Below are 25,262 nucleotides of genomic sequence, written 5' to 3' on the forward strand. Positions count from 1 at the left end.
AAACTCGAGGGAAACCCAGTAAGATAATTTTTGTGACTCTAGAAAAGAGTCATTGAGGTTTCGATGGTATTAGAATGCCAAGAAAATGCTTAGAAAATTTTATCAATCGATACAGATGATTTTAGCTCGTTAAGCTAAACGGAGTGCATTTTGGTCATTTCGCCTTCAGAGACGATTTTTGACCAACTTGTCCATTTAAGTAAGAGAATTATATGACAAAAAATGTGAACAAATATTGATAATAATTTAATTAAAAATGAGTAAAGAAAGAAGAAAGAAAAGAAAATAAAATGAAATTAAAAAGTTAATATTACATAATTGTGATATGTGATGATGTCATTAAAATTATCCCCACCAATCACAATTAAGCAAATTCATTAAAAGAGGATAAAAACAACCCAAAAATTTGCTTCTTCATTTTATCCCTCCCATGGCCGAAACTTAGTCTCTTTCCTCCATTAAAATTCTTTTCATCTCTCTCTTCATGCTTCTTTGATTTCCCACCATAATACCTCTTCTTTCCTTCATTAAACCTTGTCAATTCTTCTTGGGAGAGTCTTTGGCAGCCGAGAAAAAGAAAGAAAGTGAAGGAAAATCTAAGTTGGGCTAAGAGAAAATTCTTCCACTAAGGTTAGTGCTTATTCTCCATTATTTTCTTGATTAATTCTTGGATTTGGTTTCTAAGCATGGGAAATAGCAAGAAGAATTTATAAAATCGGGTATGTATGCGTGCGAGGAATTTTGCTAGCCTAGGTATATGGAGGAAGTGATGTGTTTAATGAGATTTAAACTTGAATTCTAACTTAGGAGAGGTGCTAGATATGAAAAGTAAGTTAAATTTGCATGTATAATATGAAATTGTGATTTTAAAGTAAGGGTTTAGAACCAATTTGGGAGAAATGATGTTATGATGCTTAATTGTGGATGTTGAGGTCAATTATTGAGCAATTAATGTGTGTTGGTTGCAATTTGAAGTTGGTAGTTGATGGAATTGAGCTATTGGAAGTTTTGTTTCTTTACAGGAATTTTTGAACCTTGAGTCCAGTACATAATTATGATCATAAGTAGAGTTGTGTTACTCCAATTGGTGTGAGGCCAATTGGAGATGAAATCTAGGACAATTTGCCACATTTTTCATGAAGAAATCCTACCCAGAAAACTAACTTAAGTTAACCTAAAAATTGCCTTAATCCGGGTAACACATAAGCTGTCCCTGGAAAATGACTAAATAAACAGTATTTGTTCAAATAGTCATAACTCAGTGTAGAAATGTCCAATTGACCTGAATTTTATATCAATAGAAAGCTTAGACAATTTAGAACAACTTTTATGAAAAGTATATCTCCAAATTTTGATCAGAATTTAATGAAATTGTCCATCAAATTTAGGACACCAAAACTACTAGAATTGGTTTTTGCCTAGAAATTCTGGGTAGAGACTAATCCGGCCAGTTATGGTAATTTGGTCATAACTTGAGTTGCAAAACTCTAAATGGAGTGATTCAAAAAGGGAATTAAAGAAGACACATAAAGGAATAACTTTGATGAAGAAAAGTTTGCCAAATTCTCACTGTAGCTTAGACCAATGGAACAGTAAACATATGACACAAAAACTAAATTTTTGAAAATACTTCTAGGAGGCTTTGAAGTATAATTGGCAATCAATGCCAACAAATTTAGAACTCAAAATGTGGTATAATAATGTATCTAAAACCTTTATACATATTATGTATGAAAAAGTCAATAAATTGAGTGAATAGTAATGTGTGAATAGTAACTCCAAAAACATAAGGAATAATAAAAGAAATTAAAGAAGCCATTATGAGTACTAATATATATAGTGTAATTAGTCAATTAAAAATTCTTGAATTTGAGTAACCCTAGGACGTAAGGGAACAACCAATATAAAGGACCTTAGGTAAAAATTATGATTGTAATATGTTCAACCATTTGGACAAGATTGGGATTCCAGAATTTGTCTGGTTCTGGATTTAGAAGAAAATAATGAACCAGTTATTGTTATTTGACCATAACTGGAGCCCTAAAACTTTAATTGACATAATTCAAATTAATATGAATAAATAAGATGAAGACCTAGGATTTTATTTTAGGAACCTGGAACCAATTCTAAGCCTGAGTGCTTGAAATTGTATGACCAATAAAAATAGAAAATCTGGAAATGAATAGACTTACAGGGTTCAGCACCCTGGACAATCACTACTTATTTCTTTAAAATTAGAGTTATACTACTTCAAAATAAATAATTGAAAAGAGAAATTTAAGTTAATCTGAAATCCATGAAATGTTCATGGATTATTTGAAATCTGAATGATAATTTATATAAATGGGATAATGAATAAATGAATCAAATGAATGTAAGCATAAGACATTAGTTCTCTTTATTGGAGAAAGGAAAAAATGCTTTGAGTACAGTTATATATGAGAATAATTGTTATGAATTGTGATCAATATGGATAATATAATGAATGTATAAATTAGGATGAATGTATAAAGTTATGTAAAAATGAGATTAGATATTTATTCTTCTGCTATGAATAAAATTTAAATACTATAGATTATAATTGGAAAATAAAATGAAATAGTAAAACTTAGAAACATTTAATGGTACTAATGTGCCCATGTATTGCCTAGACACGTGTGTCAGATTGGATAGATTGGCATGCCAATAGGGTATTACTTTAGCAGTACTGCGTACGGTTCTATGCCTTATTTATGGCTTGTATGCTCGATTATCTGTTATCATGGCTTTTAGTCATACTGATTTCATACGTGGTTGACGTTCCGTATTTCACGTCTCATGGTATGACGGCCCAAGACACCACGGTGTCCAGTGCCCAGTGACCCGCTTATCCAGTTTAGTCAGCCTATCATAAGTTACTTGGGCAGTGTAATTTATTAAAATAAGTTAAAAATATTAAAAATTAAAAATATTAGAGATTAACTAAATGAGTGAGAAGACCTGAAATAAATTAGATTAGTTCTAAGAATCTATTTAATAGAAAGAATGAAATGAAGCTGGGTGATGTTAAAATTTATCTATTATAAAATAATTACGAGAACGTTAATTATTATAAAATAATCTAAGATAACCTAACAAGTATTGAACGAAATGATAAAAGATTAGTAATAAAAATATAACTTAAATAAACATTACAAATGCACATTTTCATAATAATATAAAGTTAAGAATAATATTCTTAGAATTTTTGTAGATTGTATATTATTACTGTGAATTTAGAAATTAAGCGCTTCTGAAGAGGAATAAATTAGAACAAAAGATAGTTGATGCTAGAAGTATTATATTAAATTAGATTAAATTCTAAAATATCCAAATTATAATTCATTCTTTCTTTATTTGTATATATTATTTTCTTATTATATTATTGCACCACTACGTAGAAATGCTTAGCGCAATGAATTTGTTTCCTTTACGCAGGTATTGGAGACAAAGCCTAGTAGACATTAGACTGGGATTTTGGAGTTCGGATCTGCAGAGTATTCAAGGTTATCACCTCCTCAGCAATGCATGTAGATAAAGCCCATATAGGTTATATTATGTATTTTGTACATTATAATTAGTTATTATTTGTAATGTAAATTATGAATTGCATGTCAAAACATAGATTATGGAATTGTAATTAATTTATAGATCATGTAAATTATAAATTTATGTAATCATTCTGTAAATCATATAAATTAATGAAACTTGAGAATTTCTATATATAAATTGTGCATGAATGGAAATGCATGAAAATGAATATGAAACTGAAATATATGGATGATATTTGGAATATGAGTTTATTATGAGAATAATTGATGAGATTTTTATTGTAGAATGTTATTGAAAAATTTCATGCAGGTGAATAGTGAAATACACTAAACGGTAACACAATAGGAAAAACTCCGCCAGTTTCTCCCTCATAAATAAATTGAATGATTAATTAAAAGGGCAAGAAGAAAAATAAAATTTATTTAGGAATAAAGTAAGATAAGATAGGGTGCTCCGGCACCGAGTGTGACATGTCTCTCTCACCTACACTTGAGACGGGTAAGGTATGTTACAATTAATTAATTTTATATTCTAAATATAACGAATTTATCACAATAATTTTAGAAAAAGTTAAAAAGTATAGAATTTAATTGATATGCGATATAATTAAAAAATTGAAACTGTAGATTTTTTGTATTTTCTCTAAAATTATTAAAAATTTTAAAATATAAATTATTAATTATAAATATATTTTATGTAAATTATTAATTAAAATAAGTAAATTTAAATGGGTTCAAGTATTTTCTAAGTAAAATAATTGGTTTTGGGTATTTAAATTACTAATTGAATTCAAATAGAATAATTTTTATATATATTTTATATGTTGTCATCTTAGCATAATGTAAAGACTAAAAATTAATTTTTTCCTTAAATATTTACTATAAAGTTACATATAATTAATTAAATAACATACAATAACAATAATAATTAAGTCTCTCAAACTAGCTAAAATTAGCTATATGAATTTTTTTTCTATTAAGTTATATTCGAAATCAATTTCATATCAATATTCAAATATTATAAATCTTTTGATACTATTTACTTAAGTATCTCCATTTTCATTCTTATTTCTATCACGACCCGATCCTGTGGGCCGTACCGACATTAAAACCTAGGTCAGTATAAAACCTTCGAGACCTATAGTAAGTCTTATTATTCCCAAATTCATAACCAGGGCAAAAAATGATGCCTATTTTGTAAATAAAATAAAATAAAATATTACATTTTTATTTGGGTCAACTCAACCCGATAGCCATCAAAACTAAAATCAGGGAAACACAGCTCAGCCCTGATACCACTGTTTGTAAACATTTTAAATATCATAAAAATTTTGCATTTAGTAAAACGCCAAAACTTAAATTTACATAATATTTGACTAGATTATTACTAGTACTAATACATGCAGAGTTCTAGATTATAATTTTAGAAAATAATAATACAAATAAATAACTGCTAATAAAACTGCGAGGAAGGAAACAAGTTAAAAAAAAGAATTTCTCCTGTAGTCTGGAAAAATAGGATGAACAAAAGCGAGTGTTCGACTCATAGAGTAAGATATTGATTTTAAATATAATTTCTATAAAAAAAAAACTAAATGAAATCTTGATAAAAATATATAAATTAAAATAAAAACGTATAATATTAAAAGATAAAAAATTGAATAATATAAAAATATGAATGAAATTTACATAGAAGTGTAAAGAATACAATAAAAATAAAAATATTAGAGAGGCAAATAGTAATTTTCTAAGAATACACTAAAATTTTATAGGTTAAATTTTAAATTTAAAAGTTTTACAGAGCAAATAGTAATTTTGAAAAAATTAATTAAAGCTTATAAATAAAATTATAATTTTGAAAAATTTTAAGGGGTCAAACAATAATTTAAAAAAAAATTATTAAATTTTATAGGTAAAAATTTTTAAGAATTTAATTTAATTAATTATATTTAAGTTTAAAATAAAAGAATATATTTTTTTAATTTAAAAACTTTTTATTCAAAAAAAATATGCATAATTATGTAATAATTCTTTTAAATTTTTCGTTATAAATAATTTATTCCAAATTAACCATTTTAAATTAATTAATAAGAAGAGAGCAAGCAATTAAGTTGAAGTAACAAAAAGTTTATTCTTAAATTTCCCTTTCTCCAAATTCAAACAATCCGAGACTTGCTGAAATACTTCACTAGATTGTACAAGAAATTTAAGACTTGCAAAAGAAAAATGAAAAACGTCAACGAGCGCCCCGATTTCTTCTTCTTGCAGCTGCTTTCATTTTCTCACTTGACAATCTATAAGCAGTTCCACCCCAAGACCTTTTCATTGCAAAAACTAAATAAGGAAGCAATAAACCTGCTGCGAATCCCACCCCAATGCTCATGTAAAACCACTTATCAATGAAGCCATTGCCAATGTCAGTCTGATCTGCTTTCCCTCCACCATCTGGATAATTGTCTCCTCCATTGTTTGAATCATTAGAACACTTCACCGTAAGAGGATCTCCACATAGACCAGGGTTCCCAGCGAAAGAGGATGCATTAAAAGTTGACATCTGATTTGTAGAAGGTATTATGCCTGACAAGTTATTGTTTGACACATTCAAACTCCCCAGAAATGTCAATGAAGATATGCTTTGGGGAATAGGACCTGAAAGCCTATTGCCTGAGAGATCAAGAGATAACAACTGACGCAATTCTGAAATGCTCTCAGGAATCTGGCCACTGATGTGGTTTCTTGATAGATTTAAAACTTCCAAACCAACTAATTTTGTTATTGCTTCAGGAAGTTCTCCACTTAAATTGTTTCCAGACATATCTATACAGGTTAGCAGGGAAAGTGTCCTAGTGTACGTTAATCCAAGGCCATTTATGGTCACATATATGTTCTCTTGGTAATTGTGATGGTCAGAAAGAGTTCCATTAAGCAAATAATGGTTAACGTTCTGCTGTTGAGTCATGGCTTTGAGATTGCTCAAGTTAGCAGGAATGGAACCATTTAATTGGTTTTCTGCCAGATCCAAAATTTGCAGGGAACTCGAATTTGAAAGTGCCAAGGGAAGTTCTCCAGAAAATTTATTTGACCTGAGACTAAGTATCCTGAGACGCGGAAAAGCTTCTCCAATCCATCGTGGTAAGTTTCCTGTCAACATGTTGTTTCCGAAGTCTAAGGTTTCCAACTTTGACAAATTCTGAAGAGATGATGGAATTTTTCCTGAGAGTTGGTTGTTGCTCAAGTGAAGTGTTTGAAGCCCAGTTATCTGACCTATAGAGTTTGGAATCTCACCGGACAATTTGTTTTTGAAGGTCTAGAACAGAAAGAGAAGAACAATTTCCCATGCTTGAAGGAATGCTTCCTGCCAAGTTATTTTTTGAAAGATCAAGGACATCGAGCGATATCTCTCCAATTGAGGCTGGGATTGCACCGGTCAACTTGTTACCAGAAAGTGAAAGAAATGTCAACACTGACATGACTTGACCAATATTTTCTGGTATACTACCGGAAAACTGGTTATTAGAAAGATCTAGTGAGATGACATTTGGAAGAGGAATGGGTCCTTTGAATTGGTTGGAGCTCAAATCAACACTTGCATAGGAAATTATATTGAATGGATTTGGTATATGACCCTCTAAACTATTGAAAGAAACATTCAAAATGGCTAGACTGCTAGTCATGTCCCAGAACCAATTTGGGATAGAACCGGAAATACCAGCCCCTGAGAAATCTAAAACGTGGACCTGTTTTTGAGATTTAAGCCAAGAAGGGAAGGACATACCTAGATGGCATGAACCCATCTTCAAGGCAATGACTTGGAAAGGAGGGACCCAATTGGAGCTTACATTCAAAATGAAAGAATTTTCTGATAAAATAATGTTCTCCAGTTTCCCCAGACTATGAAAATGTGCTTCTGAAATAACACCTGTCAATTTATTGAGAGAAACATCAAGGGAAGACAACTCAGAGAGCAGTCCAATGCTATCAGGCAGAGTACCATTTAGCTTATTTGACGCAAGCGTGAGGGTAGTCAAATGCTGTAAGTTTCCAATAGAAGAAGGAATGGAACCTTGAAGCAAGTTATTGTTCAACCGAAGCTTGACAAGATTCTTGAGCTGGCCAATTGAATCTGGTAAACTTCCGGTCAAGTTGTTTAACGACAAGTCAATGTACTGCAAATTAGAAAGCTTACCAATGGAGCTTGGAATGCCACCCTCAATATAATTGAAGTGTAAATCAAATTGAATGAGAGATGTCATATTTCCAAGAAGAGCAGGAAGTCTACCATGTAGCTCAGTGATAGATAAATCAAGAACTTGTATCTTTTTCCAGCTTCTTGAAAATAGTTGGAAGCAGCTTGCTGGGAGTTCGAAATTATAATTAAGCTTCAATGACTGCAAATTTGGTAATTCACCAAAACCCAGTGGAATCCTTCCAGTCAACATGCCATTTCTGATGTCAACAGATACAAGGCTGCTAATGTTCACAAACCAATATGGTAAGTTGGCCTTGAAGGAGTTGTCTCGAAGTTTTAGGACTTTAAGGGAAGTAAAATTAACAGAAGAAATAGAATATATGAAACCAGATAAAACACAGAATTCTAAGTACAACTCAGATAAAAGTGGAAGCTTGTTCAATGGCTCAATCCATTCTCCTCCTACCTTTGAAAGGTCTACAGAATACATATTCAAATACTTTAGTGAGACAAGACCACTCACCCATTCAAGATTATCAACATTTGAACTAAATGAAGAGACATCAAGAAACTGCAAGCTAGACAGGTTTCCAAGATTTGGAGGAATTGCGCCACTAAACCCAGCAAATGACAAGTTCAAATATTGCAAGTTCTCTAAAGAGGAAAAGAAATGAGGAATTTTACCACTGAATTTGTTCCCACTTAAATCCAGGTATTTCAAGGACTTAAGTTTTGCGAGTGAAGGTCTAATCTCCCCACCTAATGGCTGACGACCTGATGAATTTGGGAGATCAACTGCGAGAACAGCACCAGTTGTATTGTCACAAGCTATTCCTGACCATTGACAGCAATTGGTTCCATGCCATGAGGAGAGCCGATTCCAGGAATCATTAAGACCCATTTTGAGGTCAAGAAGAGCCTCTCTCTCAGCTGCATTGCAGTGCACCAATTGAGCAAACCCACCCCAAATTAATTCTCCGGATAACAGACAGATAATCCAAAGAAATGGAAAGGTCTCCATAGATCAAACACTCAATGCCCTGATCAAAAGCAAAGAAATTAGACTAATTTTCAAGTAAGTTTTCTAAGAAAACTGCATGCATAGGTAAGTTTCATCCCACGATATTTAAAGGCAAAACTGGAACAAATTGCAACAATTTTTAATTCTGTATAGCTGACTACAAACAGTTTAGTCTACCAGCTTTTACCAGCCATTGAATAAAAATAAGTGGCGTATTATCAGGTTTTTGTTTTTTTATGCCGTATTTTCAGGTTTTGACCCCACCAATTAGCTACTCTTTTTGGAAAATTATTATACGAGCCATAGCACTAAAAATAATAGTGCCCTCTTAAAAATAAAAGTCAGTTTTTCCTTAATTTGAAAAAGATGACACCTTATATTTAGATAAAAAAAATGCATACACACTGAGTGCGCTCAATAATTTCAATCACAATTACTATCACATAATCCTGAGCCTGAGAGATTCAGGGACAGTGGCCATCTATTTTTATTGGGTAGATATAATGGTTATCTGCAGTGATTGCTTTAATGGGGTACCACATTTTCTTTTGAAAAGTTCTGTTAGGTTATTAACTAGGAAATCCACCCAGAAAGACTTTTGATAACTCAATTTCCGAAATTGGTTGCCTCTAAACCCGATTATATATTGTCTAAATCTATTTTATAAGGGTTCAATTAGAATGAGCACCCATAAAAATTTGATTTGTTGTCATCCCTACTTTTATGTCTAATTGATTAATGAAAGCATTTTTGTTAAGACATGTTAATTTATATATTTTATACACATATTTTCATAATGGATGCTTAATCCTGAAAGATATTGGAGCCACAATAATAACAATTTTTCACTTATTTAATTTAGGAAATTAAGTAACTAGTTTACATGATTTAATTAATTTAAAAAAAAATTGTTTTGTATTTAAAATATAAAATAATATTCATTATATTCTTATTTTATTTCATATTAATCCATAAGCAAGTGAAGTTTCCATATTTATCAATTCTTAGCATTATTATTATTATTATTATTATTAAAAAAGGGACTTTGCCGTCTATTTCACGATTTGCCCATCATGCACGATCTTTTGTTTATTAATTAATTCAGAAAAAAATAGTTAAGTTGATGACCAGCTGCTCATAGGACTCGAAGAAAATTTCTTAAATATTTCTAAAGTTATTTTAAGTGATTACAGTAAAATTTATAAATTATTAAAAAAAAAAGATTAATAAGGTTTAAATTATCGATTTAATAATAAAACTGAATAAATTTTATTAATTAAATTAACTATATTAATTATTTAATAATTTTTTTAATATAATTATTATTCAATATAATGCTTTTGGAAAGTAAATGCCATTCCTAAAGAGTAATTTTAATTATATATTTTAGTCTTTTCAGTCAAAAAGAACAAGAATAGATATCATGTTTTTTCCTTCACTTCTTCTATAGTAAAAGCAACCGTCATTTAAGGTTTGCCATTGTATGTATTGGAAGATGAAGTAGCTTGGCAACAAATTGGTTTCGATTTGTGATTTGGAGTGAACTTAAATTGGATTAACGATCGAAGTCTGCTAATTTATTTAGTCAAAATTTCGATTCATTTGCAATTTTATGGGGCGGTTTCAATCTTATTTTCAAATAAAAGTTTAAAGAATCAATTTAATCCCATATTTTAGAATTATAACTCAAAATTCTAGTAAGATTTAAAAAGACTTTTTTCTAATTTGAGTAGGAAAAATATTCCTCAATAGGATAGAGAAATATTTTCTATATAAAGTAGAACTTTTATTTTAGTGTTATTCCTAAATTAAGTGGGACTCCTAATCAGATCAGGATTGAGGGAATTAACATTATAAATAGGAGAATGGTGGAAAGGGTTATTTGGCTTTCAGCTTATGGACTGAGGTTGTTACCCATTGTAGAGAGGAGCCTTGCCAGTTGCTAAGGATTTGGCTCTGTTCATTGATGAGGGGCACTTGCCCATTATAGTGGAGAGAGGCTTCGGCTTAAGGTGGAGTAAAAACATAAAATTTAAGAGGAAGGGATTCTTATCCATTGGTGAGAGGACTCTTGCCCGTATAGTTGAAGACACCCTTTGTGGTGTAATGTTCTAATAGTAAATATATTGGATTATGTCTAGGAGAGACTGAAAGGGACTAACTAATATATTTACTATGAGTAGTTTGATGTTGTATGAGTTCTCTTGAGTGTAATTGTGTTAATGGGTAGTATAGCTATAAGCTTGTAACGATGATTTATTTATTGTTGATAGTGAAAGATGGCATGCCCGTGGATGTAGCCGTATGTTGAGAGGGTGAATCACGTAAGTATTGGTGTTTTGTGTGTTTGCTTCATTTCTTTGTAATTTACATACTTCCGCAGTACATAACAATTGGTATCACAGCATGGAAATAATATTGGTGAGTTTGGTTGAAAGTGGAGCTACTGCGACATGTAAAAGTCACACATGCAATAATGGTGATAATGGAGAGTTGAAATTGAAGTGGAGCTCTTGATGCAAAATCAAGAAGATTGATTACGTGAAAATTTTTTGAAGAAAGAAGCAAAGAAGCAAGTTACATCCAAGATGAAGATTGGAAAGATTGATGATTTGAAGGGTTCAAGTTCAAGCATAGAGATGTGATGATTGAAGGCACCCAAGAATTTGAGGTATGCAATGGTTAATGGATTTTGAGTCAAGGTGTAGATTGTTAGAATTATGACTCGAAATCCTAGTAAGATTTGAAGAGACATTTTCCTAATTTGAGTAGAATAAATATTCCTCAATAGGATAGAGGAATATTTCCTATATAAAGTAAAACTCTTATTTTAGTGTTATTCCTAAATTGAATGGGATTTCTAATCAGATCAGAATTGAGGGAATTAATACTATAAATAGGAGAATGGTGGAAAGGGTTATTTGCCTTTCAGTTCATGGAGTGAGGCTGTTGCCCATTATAAAGAGGGGTCTTGTCAATTGCTGAGGATTTAACTCTGCCCATTGATGAAGGTCACTTGTCCATTGCAATGGAGAGAGGCTTCGGGCGAAGGTGGTCTAAAGACATAGAATTCAAGAGTAAGGGATTCTTATCCATTGGTGAGAGTGCTTTTGCCCATATAGTTGAAGACATCCTTTATTGTATAGTGTTGTAATAGTAAATATATTGGGTTATATCTAGAGGAGACTGAGAGGGAGTAACTAATATATTTACTATGAACAGTTTGATATTGTATGGATTCTCTTGGGTGTAATTGGGTTGATGAGTAGTATAGCTATGAGCTTGTAACGATGATTTATTTACTATTGATAGTGGAAGATGGTATGCCCGAAAATGTAGCCCTATGTTAAGAGGGTGAACCACGTAAATATTAGTGTTTTGTGTGTTTACTTTATTTCTTTGCAGTTTATACACTTCCGCAGTGCACAACGCTATATTTTTCAATTTTTACTAATTATATTCCACAATCATTGAATTCGTATATTAATTACATAATGGATTTATCACGTCACGCCAACAAGAAGATATAATTAGAAAAAGCTCAAAAGTATATTATTTAAATGGTAATTTAATTAGTATATAGTATAATTAAAAAAATTAAAAATACAGTTTTTTATTTTCTCTCTAAAATTATTAAATTTTAAAATTTATAATTAATAAATGATATATATTTTATATAAATTATTAACTAAAATATGTAAATTTAAGTGGATTCAAGTATTTTTCAAGTAATATAATCGAGTGAAATCAGAAATTTAAGTTGGGAGGACAAAACTCGGCACGTTCAAACACAAAATATTGATACATCAAATCTTCCATCTATCTATACATAGCTCAATAAAATTCTAATACTATAAATGAAATTATCAATTAATTCTATTGAATTACAGGTCATTTAAGTATATTTCAATTAGCATAATATTCTATTCCATTTTGCACCTTATACATCCACCCCAATATTTTCTTTTTCTAATATGTAATTCTTTCCTGGAAGAAGCCTTTCCGGTCATTTCTTATAATTTAGGGCCTGTTTGGTTTAACTATTGAATATAACTGATAACTGTTAGTTGATAGCTGTTAGCTAGTAGTTGATGATAACTGATTTATGTTAAGTGTAATACTATATTTAGTTGTTACTATTTATATGCGAAATGATTAATAAAGGTATATATTATATAATTTATTTTATTATTGAAATAAATATAAAATTATAAATTTATTATATTATATTATTTATTTTATTATTGAAATAAATATAAAATTATAAATTTATTATATTATATTATATTATTTTATTATTAAATTAAATATATAATTATTAAATTAATATATTATATCATTTATTATATTATTAAAATTAATATATAATTATTAATCTATTATATTATATCATTTATTTTATTATTGAAATAAGAAAATAATTAAATTTTTTTAAAAAATAATTAAATAACTTTTAAAATATAGATAAAATAATAAAGTAATTATTATTGTTGATAAAGAAAAAACTTATAATTAATTTTAAGTTTTTAGATATAAATAAATATTTTATATTTTATGTTATTAATAAAAAAATATTTTAATAAAATTGAAATGTATTAATTAAAATATTAAAATTATAAATGAAAAAGATAAAGGTATTAAGAGTTAAATAAAAAATGATAATATAGTCAAAATAAAAAATAAAATCAAATTAACTATTAGCTGATGAGAAACAATTCTAAAAATAGAGCTGATACAAACTGCAGCTGATAGGTAGCATATCAGTTACTTATTGGTCATCAGCTTTATTTTTTGAAGCTTACTAAAAACTCTAGTTCACCTATTTAGGTGTCTATCAGCTATCAGTTATATCCAATAGGTGAACTAAACACCCCCTTAGTTAGGGGTGACCAAATTTTGGTTCAAACTGAAAAACTGAACCGAATTGAATCAATTCGGTTCAATCGGTTTGGTTTTAAAATTTAATTAGTTTGGTTCGATTTTATATTATAAAAATTTCAATTATTTTGGTTTGGTTTAGTTTTGAAGAAAAAAATTGGTGAACTGAACAGAATAGTAATTTTATATATTTAAATCGAATCAAATCGATTTTTGAAATGATTTATTTTTATGGGGAATTTATGAATTATATTTAATTATATATATAAATTGTTTAATTTCATTGATTAATGATTATTAGGTTCAAATCAAAGTCAAAATTAGACAAAAAAAATTTGAAAATCAAGTCTAAATTAAAAAATCAATAAAAAATCAAAACTGATCTGTTTGAATCGAACCGAACCGAACCGAACCGAAATAGAACGGTTTAGTTCGATTTGATTTTTCATCCATTTCGATTCGGTTCAGTTTCTAAAATATGTATTCGATTTTCATAATTTAATTTGATTTTGTTCAATTCAATTCGATTTAAACCGAATACTCACCCTACCCTTGGTCACCTTCTTCGAAATCATCACCTTTCACACGCCATAAAAGTCGTCTTCCTTCTTTTTTTTTTTTTTTTTTTTTTTCTCAACTTCCTTATCCATTATAGAATTATTGATAATGGTTTAGTACATGTTATTTCAACAAAGGATCATTACTCATTAGTACTGACAAAATCACTAAATCAGCAAAAATAATGAAAAATCATTTCTTGGTTTCGCTTAAAATTAGATAATATACACAACAACAACAATTAATTAATTAGTTTTAACTTAATTAATATTAAAAAAATCAAAAGTCATGATCATAAACCATATAAATCAATATGACACATCAAAATCAAATTAACCATCTCTTAATATAAATAGAAAAATATAATATTCAACCAAAATTTTCTATCAAACGAATTCAATGATATTTTAATAATCAAAACATTAAAAGAAAATGATTAATTTTTATTTATTTGTGGTATTTATTTTCTTTATATTTTATGATTCATTATACAAACATTTCTTAGAGCATTTTAAATAGATTAAATATAAATAAAAGAAATGTTATATTGCTATATTTTCATTTACTTAAATAATATACCAATAATGATTATATCTACACATTTCTGATTGAAATTCACCCGAAATTTCACAGTTTCAAAGTTGATCGATTACATGTAAAATATATACATATATATACGTCTTTGACACTTTGAAAAATTCTATGCACGAACAAAGAAAAATCTTAAAGATCACCCCTGAAAAATGGATCACTTAAGAATGGGTTGGAGAAGGTTCCTCCTCCATTGGGGAAGAGTATATATATGTATATATTTAAAGATCTTAAAGATCACCCCTGATGTACAAGAAGGATTTGCATCCTTCACTATACTCTTTTATCAGGAAACTTTTACCAGTACCATGTGACTAAACATATCCTAAATCTTTAGCATTCTTCATGGCCATATTAAGTATTGACACTCACTTATCAGAAGGTGAAAAAAAGAAAGTACAAAATTGCTTGACTAATTTGTTTCTTTGCTCGGTAAGTTGTCTCATCTCATATCCAACCAGAAAGTATTGCATACATAACAGAGATCCAAAAGATCAAGGACTCACCTGAAAGTCCAGCAAAAGCAAGGGGATCAACAGGAACCCCCACACCCTCCACTGCATAAGGCAATACATTTCCAAGGTCATCTGTATAAGGTCCAATAACATATTGGATGAAAGAAAGTAAGGGATTGTTGTAGAAGAATTGTGGCCTTGTATACTTGCAAGATAAAAAAAAAAAAAAAGGTAAGCATTAAACTAATCAAATCAATCAAAGAGGTTTTTACAATGATATGCATAGGCACACTACTATAGCCCCATGATAAAGATAAATGGACATCTGACAATTCAACTGTGTTCCATTTTGCTGGACTTGGGAATACACCAATCTAACACATGTACAGATGTACACACATCGTTGCACAGCATAAATTCCAGAATAGCATAACAAATGGTTGATTCTACTATTCACAACCATAAAGTGCAAACTTATTAACTATTATCCAAACAGTGTCTGTAATAAGGGAACAATCTCATATGACTTTCTTGCTGAACATGCTGTTCATTATTTCAGGGTGTTCTTGTGACACAGCTTGCCCCATTGTTATACATGGGTTATCCCTTTTGTGGTGGCAAGTGGCAAGCAGGTCATGTGGCAGGGTGACAAAGATACTTAAAGCAGAATTGTGGGTTCAAATGCTGCTATGACCACCCTTAATCTAATCTGCCACTTATGACTGTTGAGCTAAATGATTGTTAGTATTTCCCTGCAAGCATTGTCATCTGTCTGTACCATTCCCACCAAACTAGTCAAATATACCAAAGAAGTCTTCTGTATCTTCCTCTCATATTCAACATATCCTGGAAACTTCAACTCAAAGCTATGCCTCTCCATTCCAACTTGGATTTAACATTTTCTTTGGTTTTACTCTTGCATTTAACTTCATAAAACTGGAGCAATAGCCCAATACCCATTGAAGACCGCATTGTAAGTTGAAAGAAAATAGAACTATAGAAAGGCTAGTTTTACTCTGCAATTATATATTGGCAGTTCTGATGTTTGAGAATAGCAAAAGCTGAAGACATTTCAGAATGGTAATATCAATTGCCAAAGGACCACTAACGTTTTCACTACTAACTGTAACGGATCAAGAATCATCACAGTTCCTATTTGTATAGGAACAAGCAAAATCTAAAAATCAAACAAATAACTGATCCCATGTACATAATTACCAGATGAAAACGAATTCATCCCTAAAATTATCACTGTAAACAGCCAGCAATCAAAAACTAGCAGAAATGCAAAGTTGAAGATATAAGGTAGAGTATATTACCTAAAGAAATGCCTTAAAAACCCACAAAAGTGCAAGCATTAGGACCCCATTTACGGAAAACCCCACCTATAATCAACAAAGATACAAATTAAAAGACGCCCAGAAACAAAACTCACTGGTAAAAAATTAAACCATCTAAATTACCAATTCGGTGGAGATTGGAAGCAGGCAAGACCGACACAACGCCTTCCTGGCTCGTTTAGATACCTTCTTGAAAACATTTTGAATGAACCTAACCAACAGATCCAAACTCCTATCTTCATCTTCATCCTCATCTTCATCATCATCAACCAAAAATTCATTGTTAATTGATCGACTCCAATTCCGAGGATCATCTACGAGATTGCCATTATTACTATTCAATCTAGAAATCCTCCTAGAAGCTTGAGGAAGCAGAAGAAGAAAAGGAGGATGAGCTTTAAGAGAGAGAAAAATCGGATGGTCGATGCGGGACGAGATTGGAAGTGGTGAGTTCTTCGTCGGTGCCGGTGGTGGGGTGTTTGAGAGAAGGAAAAAGGACATGATAAAGTGACTGTAAATGACATGACTAGGATAAAGAAGCTAGTTCGTGTAGCTGATTTCAGCGACAGTGGCGATCAGACATGAAAGAAGACTCGAAACTTTAGAAATGGGAAAGAGTAGCAGTGAGTTTCTGTGCCGGCAAAGAGATTTTGATTTAGCCGCACATTGTACAGATGTCCGACACTAACCGTAACTATAAAAATTTTAAATAAATTTAAGATAATGTAGACACCATATTTTGGCCGATCTCCTGTTACAAATAACCGTAACTATCCCCTCCCGACATTCTTCTGTTACAAATGACTCGATCAGGAAATAAAACGATCCCCCATCTAGTCGATTGCTTTCCGATTTCTCGAGGTCAAACCAATATCAAGTCTCTATGCCATCCAATCTCATTTCTGAGCTCTCGTCAAACGAGATCAAACCAATGTCAAGTCTCCATGTCATTCAATCTCAGTTTCATTCGATCTCAGTTTCGATCTCTCAAACCAATATCAAGTCTCCATGCCATCCAATCCCATTTTCGATCTCTCATCAAAGGGAATCAAACCAACACTAGGTCTCCATGCCGTTTGGTCTAATTTCCGATATCTTCTTTACAAAATGTAGTTGAAAGTCATTTAGCTAACACTAAGATCGGGTTCCTCACTTGTATATCTTAGACATTACTTAAAATAAGGTTAAAATCCCAGTCCGATTTAATGGTGATTCCGATCTAATTCAAATTCAGCCTTTCCAATTTTAATGTCTTAGAAGTTCTACCCGGTATTTGTGCTCGGCTTAGGCCAATCTCATGTTTACGATGTTTTTCGACCTCTTATACTTAGATTAATAATCGCTTTTAAGTTTGATGTTCTAATATGTTCAAACAATTAAGCACTCATACAATCCGGATACTTTCTGATCTCATTAAGAAATTGAACGAAAGAAATTTTATTTCATGTTAAAACAAAAAGTTACAAGTCATTCAGCTGGAGGGTCACCCCCAGCCTGTTCTCCAGATACATTAACATTTCTCTCATTCCCCCTCTCTCTCTCGGTTTCCTCCTCACTCTCCTCTTCGTCTTGAGGAGCCAGATCCACCATCCACGAGAAGTCTTCCTCAGGATAACGCCTCCTGAGCTCAGCCAAAAGGTCGCTGTGGGCATTCACATAAGCACCAGCTTCCCTCGTCATAGCCTCTTCTTCTTTTGCTTTGAGTTCTTCGGTGAGGCGTGCAACATCAGCAGTTCGGAGCGCCCAAGCTTCTCCAAGTTCATGAGCCTATTCGGCCAACTTATCCTCGTAGGACTTCATCCGACCTTCGAGTTCAGCAATATAATCCTGGGCGGATGAAAGTTGGGCTTGGGCAAAAGCTGTGTCCTGGACCACTTTTAGAATTTCCTGCCTTAGAAGATGAGCCTTTTCCTTGATTATATATTGATTTACCAAGCTCTCTACGCTCAAACTCATCGTCTGGGCCAGGAGATCGTCAATGCTACCTGGGGTCAGCCTATTCCGATCCTCCTGGAGGCATATGGTAGCGCCCAAAACTTTGGCCAAGCCTGGATTCTCCCGAACAGATCGGTTCTTCTCCAGAGAGTGAATGAAGACCTGAGCGCCATGGGAAAGGGTCCTCACAGTAGGTTGGGAAGGTCCCCCTTCCGCACTTGTGGGAACAGGTGGAGGCGGTGGCTCTTCTTGTCGAGGGGGGGAAGGAGCTACCTCTACTTCCCGAACCGATTGTCCCGAAGGTCGGGACGAGTCTCCCGGCACTCCTCCTGAATCTCACCTTAGTGTCTATGATGCCGCGGCAATTTTCATTTTTCTCACCTTTTTGGGATCTCCCTCTTCCACTTACGGTTCTCCTTGGAAGCCTCGTTGCCCGCCATACCTGCACAAAGAAAAGTCAGTGAGTTCGCTAAGGTTCAGAGACAGAGATAGGGAAGGTACCAGGGCCAAGGTCAGAGAGCTGAAACTCGTATTCTTCATTGGTGATCAGCCGCATCATCCAATATTTCAGTTTGGCCATCACCATGTCTAAGCAAGAGAACTTCTGGGTGGCCGCCTGATCCTTTAGTTCCATTACCATGGCACCCTCGTCCCTACTCAGGGCGACCTTCTTCGGAATTGACGGGACTAGATATTGCCAGCTATGGGGGAAACCCTCGAAACTGTTCAGAATCTTGCTCCTCAACATGAAGAAGCGATTGTTCCAATTCTTTAGTGAAGAGGGGAGATCGGTACACAGCCCACAGGGCGATTTTGCTTGGAAGAACCGATTACTAAATCGTCCTTTCGGCGAGTAAGCCTATCTTGACTCGGCAAAACTTTATTTGTGGGATCGAGCTTCTTGGCCCGGCATAAGCCTCTGAAAGCCACTAGGATTCACCACGAGTTCGGATGCACTTGGGCTACACATACGTGGTGAAACTTCAGAACGTCCTTGAAGAAGTCATCAAGGGGAAACCGAAGCCCGGCTTTTAATTACTCTTCATACACCATGATCACATCATTTTCGTCGAAGAAGTGATCGGCTCGGAGATCGCTATGACATCTGATAAGCTCGTAGGAGTTGATCCAAAGGTTGTACTCTTAACTAATGAATTGCAGATCGGTTTCCTAAAGGACTGACGGCAACTCGTCCACGGGAAGATTTTCTCTACTAGAGGAAGATGTCTATCTTAATTGGGTTGCTCAATCATGAACTGAAGCGGAAGTCGTAGGAGGCTCCGGTCCACAAGATATGGATGGAAGGGGGGCTCGCCACTCTCTGACCCTCGGCGCCGCTTATTTTCAAAGACATAAAAGAAGTTTAAGTAAGAGAAGGATTAAAGTTCTTACCGGAGTGTGATCGGTGCCGAAAAAACTTGAAGAAATGAGATAAAGTTGAAGTTGCAAGCAGAGTGCTGAAAATAACATAGGAGAGCAACTGATGGACCCTCCCCCTATTTACACACGTTCGAGCATTCAATGCTCACAGAGTCCCAAGCAATGCATCGGTTAGTGGAATCCGCCCACTTTACTGACACGTCGCGGGAAGGTTCCAGAAACACCATAAATAAAATAAAATGAGATCGGTTAGCTAAGGTCGTCGGATTAGGGCAAATGCTCAGAGTCACAGGTCGGCTAAGGACGATCTAGTTAGGAACCAGATCGGGTAGGCACATCAGAGATTGGAAAGTTCACCAATGCAATAATTAAATAATGACCTTCAAATAAAATTTCATTTCATTTCCATAAGGTCAGATTTCACCATTGGGGCGATCCCAAGAGATCGAATTACATCATTGAGAGAACCTTTAAAGATCAAACTTCATCGTTTGGGCGATTTCAAATAGGGAAGTGATGAGGACTGATGTGAGAGAGATCGAGAAAGAGTCATAATTGAGAGATCGGAAGGAATAGAGATCGAAAAAGAGGACAAAAAGACTTCTAATAACTTTCGTCATAATCAGAGCCGAGGTAGTTAAAGCGTTGCAGGTGTGATCGAATCTTCACCGCACGCCTCATTTGTAGAATTGCCCAGATTGCTGACAGACGCCACGACAGTTATGATAGTCCTCTGCTTCTCAATATCCACCATTGATCTTACTCGTAAGGACAAACTTGGAGCCCTTGGATCAAAAAGTAGGCAGCAGGATCGATGCCTTTTATTCCGGCCTTGGATCCGTCTTGGCAGAAAGATCTGAGCCGTTGGATTGAAAAGAGAAAGGACAGATATTACGAATAGGATCTCGTAGTCCATTTTGATTCTCTTCAATTCTCAGGCATCGGATCATGTCCTTTTAAATCCAAACCTTCCATCTCCCCAGAAGAGATCCTGACCCTTCATCAGGAGCACCCGTTCCCTATAAATACCTTCATGCAATCTTTGTTGAAGGAGGGCGAAAAAAGGTGGTGGTGATTATAGTGGAAAGACTCGAAATTTAATTCAGTCTTGCTACTTTGAGCTTACATAAAATAGAGGAAATTCATAAATTAGTTTTCTTGAGTATCTCCATTGATAGAGTTTTCGAATCCTGAAATTCTTCATTTTTAGTTTGTTCATCACTCTGCTATTACCATTTCCATTCAATCCCGTATGCATCACCCCAATATCAACACATTATTCTTTCTGCCTGATCTTGCTCTGTCACACCTTACCCCTCCGTAAGGCATAACATGATCCCGTAGAATACTTAATGAACTACCGAACTTCACCTACCGATAACTCATTAAGTACCCTACAAGGGATTTTAAAACAATTTTCTTACATTTTAGAAGTGGTGAGCATTTTAGTGAATTAAAAACCATGTATTCAAAGTTTAAATACTAGTAAAAATTTTTGTCCATTTTAATTTTGCATAAATTTTATAAAAATTTTGACAGAGTTCCCTCTGTATTTTGAGAAACCAGTTCTTCAAAGACCTGTAAAAAGCACTTCCAAAAGTTTTCCACAACTCCCAATCTCCAATAAAACTCAAATCAACCCAATTCAAATCACTTCAAAGCAATTTTCACAATTTAATCAAATTTGGTCCTCACAAAATTTTTAATACTTCATTAACAAGGCATAAAGCAGAAAATTCATATTTACAAATATTAAATTTACAGAAACAAACCCAAAATAATATTATTACAATTTATTTACAACTGCTCAATTTACATTGATATTTATGACATTACAGCATTTACATCAAAATAACCACATGGGTATAAAACAATACCCGTACAAAAGGGATCAAGAAGTTCTTGTCAATCCCGCAGCTCACTCTGCTGCTTTCTCCTTGCTCTTATCTGCGACAGTAAATTAAACTATCGCTGAGTATAAACATAATCAGTGGTGCACAATAAAATTTAAAATGCGATACATAAATCATTTATTGATGAAACATAATTTGAATACTTCATAACCACATTTCACAAATATCAAAGCTCATAACAACTCATTTTGTCAAATAATATATTAAACACAGTTTAGTCAAACAATTTCATAAACACAGTGTTACCAAAATTATACACAACTTAAGCCATGACACAAAATTTCCGATCAATGCCGCGTTGTACACCACGACAAAGCAATCTACAACCCATTAATCGAAATCAATGAGGGAGGTGGCTAGCTAGCTAATGAGTACTCATCTGATCTACAACCTCAACTGGCAAGCCAGAGAGGGAGGAAAATAAACGATCTCAACCCCATAAATGGAGAAGGAAATGTGATACTGTCATGCTAAGTGTGAACATAAAATCCATTTCAAACATTTCATTCAAATATTGCATACAAAAATCAAATCAATTCCCAAAGTTACAATTTGATCACAAGGTGGCAACACAAAAGTTCATAAATTCATACTGCATGCTAAATCAATTTTTTAAGGGTAAAATGCTTAAATAGGATTTATTGTGCACAAACTTGACTAGAGTCGCCTCTAGGCCTTGACTCAGTGTCTCCGAGCTTCCAAGTCTTTTTCAGCTGAAACACACAATTTCATAGTGTTTCAGTACCATAACTTAACATAAGTCCAAAAATAAATTTAACTTCACTTTAACTAGCTCTATTGCGTTAAATTCGACGTTCTCAAAGTTTTTGTGTTTCGGGTTACTATTCACTACACTATTCAAGTCAAATTGTTGACTTTTTAAGGATTAATAGGTATGGGAACTCCAACTTCACCCACATACCACATTTTGGTCATTAAACTTGTTGGTTTTGGTCATTTTCTCAAAGCTTAGGTCAATTTGGCAAAATTGCCAATTTTCGGTTTTGGTGCTCCGAAGTTGCACTGTTCCATTGGTCGATCTACTGTTGGAATTTGATAAAACTTCCTTCATAGAAAATGTTCCTTATTGTCTTAAGTGTATTCTCTTTTTTGGATCACCTCAATCGGAGTTTTGTAGCTCAAGTTATGGCCAAAATAAGTTTACTGTTCATGTGCCTTTATTCATCTTTGGTATCTTGGGTTACAGCGATTTTAATCCAACTTTGGTCAGTAATTTGATCAAGTTAAGTTCATAATTTGGTCTAACTTTCTTCATATGAAATGTTCTACTATGTCTTAGGTTTCCATCGGTTCAAGAATCGCCTAAATCCGAGTTTCCTAGAAAGAGTTATAGCCATCCAAACATTACTGCTCAACTGAAAATCTGCAGAGTTGCAGGTTTGGTAACTCAACTTTGCTCAATAATTTGAATGGGTTAATGGCATAATTTGGGGTAATGTTCTTCATGAAAGTTTTAGGTCTATATGCCCTCTAACCCCTGGCCAAATTTCAGGTCAATTTGACCTGTCTAACTCGAGTTATGACCAAATGAACAGTTACTGTTCATTTGATCGATTTAGTGCGATGTGGCCTGCTCTCATTTCACTTTGGTCAATTGTTTCACCAAGTTTTGGTCAGTTTTTGGCCATGGTTCCTTAATGAAAATTGTGCTATTTTATGTCTATTTTCATCCCCAATTGGTAGCATATCAATTAGGCTTGTAAAACTTGAGTTTTGGTCCTTCAAAGTGGGTTTGGTCATGCTGCCAGCAGCATGACCATTGGACCTACGAATTTAGTTTTAATTCCAACAATTACCACACATCTCTTTTGGTCATTATTGACCATTTTTCATCTCATAATAGACTAAAGTCATCATTTAAGCATTTCTCCAAAAATTGGTTCACAAACCCTAGCCTCCAAACCCTAATTCACTTAAATTGTACAATTAACTAAATTCAAAACTTTAAACCATAATCAATCAACTAAGTAGGGTTCCTAAACTCATTCAAACCCATTAAATTCATGCAATCCATACTCCCTTTAGGCTGGACGAAATTTCAGTTTAGTCCTTCTCCCATGTTTGTTTCATTTAATCAAGTTCTAAGCTCATTTTCAACCATCACATATGCATTTGAATGGATAAATGAAGAGTTTAGCATACTAACCTCAATTTAAATGCCAAGCCTTTAATTCCTCTCCTCCTTTCTTCTTTCTTTCTTGTTCTTAAGTTGAGATTGCAAGGTCTAGTGAGGTTTTTAGGGGAGTCATGTTAATTGGGTGAAGGAAATTAAGCTTAATGGAAGCTTAAAGGAAGAAAACTTCATGGAAATTCATGGGGGAAGTGGGGCGGCAACCAAGGGCAAGGAAGAAGACTTTTTCTAAATTTTTTTTTCTTTTAACCTTATCCCTTTTTGAAGACCAAAATTCCCATTTAATAATTCACTTAATTAATTTGTTTATGACATCATTCATGATGTCATCAACTTTGACTTTTCCATCTTTTTCTTCTTTTTTTTTTTCTATTTATTTTTCTATTAGTTCTTTAATTTAATTCTCGATTCAGAAATTTTCTTTTCTTCGATTTTATTTGACAGTTAGGTCAGGAGTCAGCTCTCGGGGTCAATTGACCAAATCGCCCCTCGCCGGTTCATCCCGGTTTGCAAATAATCTAATATTTCTTTCGGCTCCCTGACCTAATTATTTGACTGGCTTAATAGTTCTTTTTCGTGATTTTCTCTTTTCCACTGTATTCATAAGGGTCCTAAGGACCGCAATGTCACTTTTTACGGTTCGAAATTTGAGTTTAAAATGACTTGTGATGCGTTCAGAGGAGGTCACTCATCGCTGTGACTCTCGGCTCGTTTAACCTCTTATGTTCTGTTTTTCTTATTTATAGTTAACTAATTAAACATTATTAATTATTTGTGTTTATGGCTTCTCAAGTTGTCTTAGGTGTGGCCCTAATCCCATTAATTGTCCGGACCTACACCGGTCACCGGAACAGTGAAATATACCAGGCTATGCAACGGGGGTGTTACATGCTCTAACCTGATTTCCGTCGCTTTGGCTCTACTGCATCTCAACCTGACTCTCACAACCTCAAAGTGAGCATTAGTCCCTATACCGACCTTCAACGCAATAATATTCGTAATCTCCAGAGTCAGTTTGATAGCCTCGACCTCACATAGGTAAGTGTCTAGACTGTCACCTTGTTGAACGCTCGCATTTTGCTCTCTCTGCTTTTATTCTCGTAATTTTCATTAAGTTCAGTTATACTAACGATCCCCACGTAGATCTTTCAGGCCGATAGTTATTCTCTTGAGTTAATTTTTTTTTTCTATTCATCAGTTCACGTTATTTATTTGTTCTTAGCTTTTATTTCCTTCGAATATAGGTGTTCCGGTTACGGGTAACTTGTAGGTAGTTTAATA

At 33.3% G+C, this 25,262-nt stretch overlaps 1 pseudogene; it reads right to left on the reverse strand.

The window, feature by feature from the left end:
- Nucleotides 1-5,675: 5,675 nt before the first annotated feature.
- Nucleotides 5,676-25,262, reverse strand: part of LOC131173119 (receptor-like protein EIX2) — a 94,794-nt pseudogene continuing 75,207 nt past the window's right edge.

Source organism: Hevea brasiliensis, chromosome 14 (genome assembly GCF_030052815.1).
Source record: "Hevea brasiliensis isolate MT/VB/25A 57/8 chromosome 14, ASM3005281v1, whole genome shotgun sequence".
Lineage (NCBI taxonomy): Eukaryota > Viridiplantae > Streptophyta > Magnoliopsida > Malpighiales > Euphorbiaceae > Hevea > Hevea brasiliensis.